Source organism: Zeus faber, assembly GCF_960531495.2.
Source record: "Zeus faber genome assembly, chromosome: 22".
Taxonomy (NCBI): Eukaryota; Metazoa; Chordata; class Actinopteri; order Zeiformes; family Zeidae; genus Zeus; species Zeus faber.
Window position 1 is genome coordinate 21,233,771 of NC_137209.1, and position 6,897 is coordinate 21,240,667.

Sequence of the window (6,897 nt, forward strand, 5' to 3'; positions counted from 1 at the left end):
ATTAAAACACACAACACGCACCAATGTCACTCCCTCTATCTCAAATGACTCTTCAATCAGCTGAAGAAAAAAATATATAACTATTAGAGGCACAAAAAGGAAGAAATGACAAAAGGAAAAAAAAAAATTGGATTTTATGAATATAAATGCCCTTTCACCTATTTTACCAATGTACGATTATCTAAAGAAATAGTATAGTCCATGTATATATTCTTTATAGAATAGTACATTTTGCCAAATATTTTGGGAAAATTATACCCGTTCTTGAGGTGGGGTTTCCAGCTTGGATTCGGGCAGAACACACCGTTTACACTCTGCTTATTATTACACAGGAAACACCACATTTACATATAAATTGAGTTAAGTCACAAAATCACTCTGTGCCATTGTGGGTTGTATTTTTTTTTGTGATTTTATTCTTTTACTCTTATCAGTAACGCGGACGACGGTTTTGTGTATGAAAGGCAGCCTTTTCAAACCGGATTAAAACGGAGACAAAGGGAAGAAAAGGTACTTTTCATCCGTCTAACGCTCAACAAGGTGATGGCTCCAGGAACGTCCTCCAGTCAAGGAGCACAATGTGCATCTGACTCCACTCAACACACAACTTGTTATGGTTGACGCGGTGCATTCTGGGACAGAATACACACTCATCCCAAATCCAAACCATATCAGATGCCTTTACCACATTGGAGCAAATATTGTATTTATTTATGTGTATGGAGTTTTTTTTTTATTCATCTCAATATGTCGGTTTGGATATTTAGATTTATTTAGACATATTTCATTGATTTATTCATTCAACTATTTTGATATCAGCCCCAACTTCTGCTATAATATACTCTGTCTCTACTCCATCTCTACTGTAATATACTCTACTCTGTCTCTACTCTAATGTACTCTGTTCGAATAAACATTACTCTGTCTCTACTCTAATATAATCTACTCCGTTTCTACTCTAATATACCCTACTCTATAATACTTTACTCCATCTCTCCTCTATTATACTCTACTCTGTCTCTACTCTCATATAATCTCCTCCGTCTCTACTCTAATATACTCTACCTCTACTCTATTATACTCTACCTCTACTCTATTATACTCTACCTCTACTCTATTATACTCTATTCTGTCTCTACTCTAATATGCTCTACCTCTACTCTATTATACTCTATTCTGTCTCTACTCTAATGTACTCTTCTCTCTCTACTCTAATATACTGTACTCTAATATACTTTACTCTCTACTCTAATATACTATACTCTGATATACTTTACTCTCTACTCTAATATACTATACTCTGATATACTCTACTCTCTCTCCTCTAATGTACTCTACTCTCTCTACTGTAATATACTGTACTCTAATATACATTACACAGTCTCGACTCTAATATACTCTACTCTGTCTCTCCCGTGAAATACTCTACTCCGTTTCTCCTCTAATATACTCTACTCAGTCTCTACTCTGATTCTACTCCAGCTCCTTAACTGGGATCAGAGAGCACGACGACTGTGGAGTCACGCGTGGCCGTTCAAACCTCCCTGCTCTACCGGAGCTTCCTTCGCCACTCAGACAAGCGGCTTCTTCCAAAACACCTCCATGTCATGCTGGACGTTTCCCCCCAGTCCACCCAGTCCTCCCAGTCCTCCCATTCCCCCCAGTCCTCCCAGTCCTCCCATTCCTCCCATTCCTCCCATTCCTCCCAGTCCCCCCAGTCCTCCCATTCCTCCCAGTCCTCCCAGTCCTCCCATTCCTCCCATTCCTCCCAGTCCTCCCAGTCCTCCCATTCCTCCCAGTCCTCCCATTCCTCCCAGTCCTCCCGTTCCAAACTCTCTCCGTCTCGCGAGCAAATGTAATTTCCTCCCCAACACACTCCCGCAGCCTGGAAGAGCAGGACGACAAACGGCCGCTCCCAGAGGAGTCTGAGAGGATCACGCCGCTGCCGCCGCCGCCTCCTTTTCTCGCTTTGGTGGAAAAAATGTTTGCATTTGTGTGTAAACGACTTAGTAAATGAGAGCTGGTCCCGTCAGCCCGCCGCCATGATGGATCCTTTATTGACCTGCCGGGAGAATGTTTACCTTGCCCGAGATAGGAGCGACATGATTTGAAACTAAAAAAAAAAAAAAAAAAAAAAAAACCTGAGCGGAATTGGATTCCACCGCAGCCGTTCCAAAACTCCATCCCCGCCGTCGGCTCTTTTTACAACTGAACAACCCCACGGCGCTACACCGCCATCCTGTTCAGCGCCCAAAACCTTCCCAGGCGTAGAACTGGACGTACGGTTACCGCCGGCTCACGCGTATGCGCATGTTCGATTCAAAAGCTGAAAACAATCGCTCAGGACTAAATTCAAGTCCAAGGCGAATGAAGGACGAGGAATGTGGCACTTTCACGCGGAGTGGGGCCGATTTACACTTTGCGCTCCACCAAAATAAATAATTTGGGCGGCGTTAAGTGATGGTTCAGGGAGTCCTCCCTCGCTCGCCAACTGCACCAAACAAACAAAGAGTCTGAAAAACGACTCTTTTTTTATGACTCATCAAGAAGCGAATAATAAAAAAAAAAAAAAAAATCTCAGGCCTTTCATCACTTTTAACGGCACTTTTTTTTTACTCAGCGCCGGTGGCTCGGCAAGTTATTTGAATAATAACCATCATAAATAAAAACAAAAAATATGAGAACATTTAAACAACACGCCGAAACAGTTCAGAGCCTTATCAAAACTAGGCTTCGGAATAATAAACGGCGGAACATTTGCCACGCTGTTTACAATTCACCCTTTGTTCTTTGTCGCCCTGACAACCGTCGTTGACCCTTTTCAAGCCCTTCTTTAAGGGCGTGAGCACGTCCACATTCCCCGTAAGGGAGGGGCCGCTCGTCGAGCCGTGGCCGGCGGGGAGCAGAAGTGCCACGCCGCCCGTCGCCACTGTCCCCAGTCCCGCGTCAGCGGCATCGCCTCCCCGATCCGGGAATGTGAACTCAAAATTCCGGACGATATTACCCGCCAAAAAATTTGGCGAAAATCGCAAATCGCCGGTGTGGTTTCGGGAACGCTCGTTTGGATCCATTTTCGATTCTGGATCGGAATCGTGGCACCCCTGGTCCTGCCTCAGCGTTAAAACTTGTTCTAGACGCAGAGTGGCTATTCTGCGGAGACCGGTGAATTACGTGAATTAGTGCGGCCTTGCGATTTTGATCTTGCGACGCGAGAGCGAGTCTCCATTATCTACGTCTTCTGAGCGGAATTTGAACCATTTTCCCCGGCACACTGGAGCGCCGTGGCTCAAGGGCTGAAAGCCACCTTCTTTACCAGACATCTTGGAGTTTGACGATTCGGTGTTGTGACTTTGGTATTATTCGATTTTGTATTATTACTCATTGGCGGCGGTGTGAGCGTTTCGCCCGGGGACTGATAAATGATTGTATTGCATTGTTTCACGGAGAAGGAGGATTGTTTTTCATTTTCTTGAACGAGTGCCCTACAACAGTCATTTGTTATCACGCCGCACCATCACATATTGATCACTCAGCGTGCTCAGGCCATTTAATAACACCTCGTCCCTGTCAGCCGCCGAGACTCGCCGTCACCACTAGACCAGGGAGAAAAAGATGCTTCCCTTCACAGAGAAATAACGTGCATTTTAATTAATGACATTAAAATGTATTTGAACTACTCTCGGTAATATCTGTAATAATACCTGGTATACACAGTATATGTACCCATTGTATTATATATATATTTATATTTTTTTATACTTTATAAACTTGCGAAATTTCCTGTTTGAGTGTGAATTGTTACTACATTGGTTTATTATTATTGTTTGTTATATTTCTATAATATTGCCAAATCTCTTCATTAATTTAAAGGTTTATTGTATAATGTTAATTATTATACTCTGGAGTAATGTACATTTCACATTTTTTTGGTAAATTTCAAACTATTGTATGTTGCCAAATCTTCTATTGTTAAATTAATCTTATATTTATTGCATATTGACTTTTTTTTTCTATTTTTATTGCTTTATTAGTGGTTTAACACCGCAATTTTCCTCCGGAGATGAAGAAAGTTATTTTTTTCCAAATTTCTTCACAACGTACCAGAACTAAAGGCAAAAATCCTACTTTGGAAGGAGAAAAAAAATCACCATCCGTTTGTATCGCTGAAGAATACTGTATGCCAAGTATTTACACATGTGCAACAAACATCTGATTTATACTCCAATGCAAGGTTTGATTGTGAGATCCCCTTGTGTGTACGATCATTCACATGTTTGCAGACAACGTATTATTGTGCTTCTCCTGGCCAGCACGGTTGAGGTTTGGGCGATGTGGTCTGCAGGTCAGACATATCCCATATCCTTCCATCCCAGACTGTCTCAGAGAGCGCTTCAGAAACAAAAACATCGTTGTTCTTTTGCCAGGCGGGACTAGAAAGCACGGGAAAAGTTCAGCGAACACCGAAGAAAACCCACGAAAATGTTGGTAGTTAGATTCTAATTTCGTGGCAACAAGTTCTCATCAGAATGAGATGTACTTCACGACAGACCTCATTTCAAAATGGCTTTTTTCAAAACACTACTTTTAATTCCGTAATTCCCTCATTCTTGGGGCAGTGGCTCAGGAGGTAGAGCGGCTCGTCTAGTAAAGGCAAGACTTCTGGTCCGCTCCCCGTCCCCTCCTGGTAGCGTGCTGATGTGTCCTTGAGCAAGACAATTGACCCTCCAACAGCTCCCCGGGCGCCACAACACGGCGGCTACTGGGATGGTAAAATGGAGGGAAATGCATTTTGTTGCCTCAGTACTTGCAATCCGTGCAATGACAATAAATTGAATCTAATCAATTTTACATCCTGATAAATTTTAATCTTTCAATAAACAAGCCATAGGTTTTGATGCTGAGCAAGCATTTGAAGAAGAAAAATCTTCACCTAAATCCAGTTACTTTATTAAATGCAAGGACCGCAGAACAACAAAATACCAAGAAAAGAGATATGTATGAAAATCCCTTCCCAAGTTTCACTTTATTTTCCTGATAATTGTACTGAAAACAGACAAGAAAGGATAAATAGTGTGTCAAGAGGCCCAGGAACCTGCGCGGCTTATCAAGAGGAACAACTGAGTAAACACAAGGAACATGAAAAATGAGGAAACGGAGTAAAACGGACACCGATGTGAGCCTAATAAGCAAAGCTGTGAAATTCAAGAGGAGCAGAACCTTTCCCATCAATTTCTATTAATTGTGGGTTTGCACTTCCTGAGACACAACCGTGGCCGAACATTCTTCAAATACTTATTTATTATACTTAGAGCAAGTCATGTTTGTTATGCTGGGAAGGGAGGTTTCTGGAAGTAAAAGAGCCATTCGTTTTCTCCCCCTTAGATGTCACTTAACTGTCTGTTCAAGCATTTACAAAACTTGGATGGACATGAAACGGAATCATCAGTGCAAACAATTAGCAACTGTTTTGACTACAAACAACATTTTAAACTGGCAAAACGAGAAGCACCCCGCCTCAGAAAAGAAAATCTAGGGCTCGAACGCGGAAAGAGAAAAGAGGCAAACGAGAAAAATGTGTCCATGCAATCAATGACAGAAACGACATTTTAATGGCGGGAAAGTAATAAAAAAATAAAATAAAATAAAAAAAGGGCTAAAAATCATCTGGAAGGAGAAAAGACAAAGGGCAAAGACAAAATGCAGGGATGCAATTAATATAAAAATTATAAAACAAAAGTCTCCCCTTTCATGGGGCCCAGCATTCGTGGCAAGGCCCCTGTGGTATCCCACCACTGTCCACATACTGTAGGGCCCCATAATGTCTGGACAAAATGAGGGTCGATTTCCAATGAACTCAAGTCCGATGGGCGACTTGAAGCGAAACGCCACTATAATCAATGGTATCTGACAAAATAAAAATGATTTTACTGTAATTTAACTGGCTGAAAGAATCCCACCCCCAGCCCTACCCCGCAAAAAAACAAAAAAGTGACCCTTTCATGGGGCCCAGCATTCGTGGCAGGGCCCCTGTGGTATCCCACCACTGTCCACATACTGTAGGGCCCCACAATGTCTGGACAAATGAGGGGGCTTTCCCATAAACTTAAGTCCGACATGTAACTCGAACCCAAGCGGCGCTCTCATCAATAGAATCTGACAAAATAAAAACGAAAGTATCTGTAATTAAACTGGCTGTAAGAGTAAATGACCCTTTCATGGGGCACAGAATTTGCGGCGGGAACCATGTGGTATCCCACCGCTGTCCACGTCGGGCCCACAAGGTCCGGATGAATGAGGGGGTTTCCGCCAGCCAAGGTCTAGAAACACCAACGATGATCAATAGAATCTGCGTAGTAAAAACTAGATTTTGCAACCAATCGCAGCGGCTGATGGGGTATCGCCCCCCCCCCCCCAATTAATGACAACAATGACCTTTCCACGGGGCCGACAGCCGCTGGCAAGGGCCCCGTGGTACCCCACCGCCGCGCAAGGAGGCCTACGCTGTAGAGGAGGGGGAAGAACAAAGTGGAACTCCACGTCGGGGGGCGGGGCAGCTACATCTCAGGACAGTGTGATGGGAAAACAGCCCAGAAAAAAAGAAAGGGGCCCCCGCTACGACAATAAATTGATGTGCGGAGCGGAGGGAGCGTGGAAAACGTCCTTCATGACACCGGCGCTCACTCCAGCGAGCGCTCCCTTCCCTCGCTGATCTATGGACTGTCAGGACGGATATTTGCCGAAATACTTTATCCCTCTTCCGCGGCGCAAACATGAACTGCCTCTGCCTCTGCCGGAGGGTTTTTTTTTTTTTCTCCCCAGAGGAGAAAGAAAAATGGAGAATGACTCCTTGTCTAACCCGCGTGTAAATTTGGAGGAGTCTGGGAAGTGAAGCCCCGG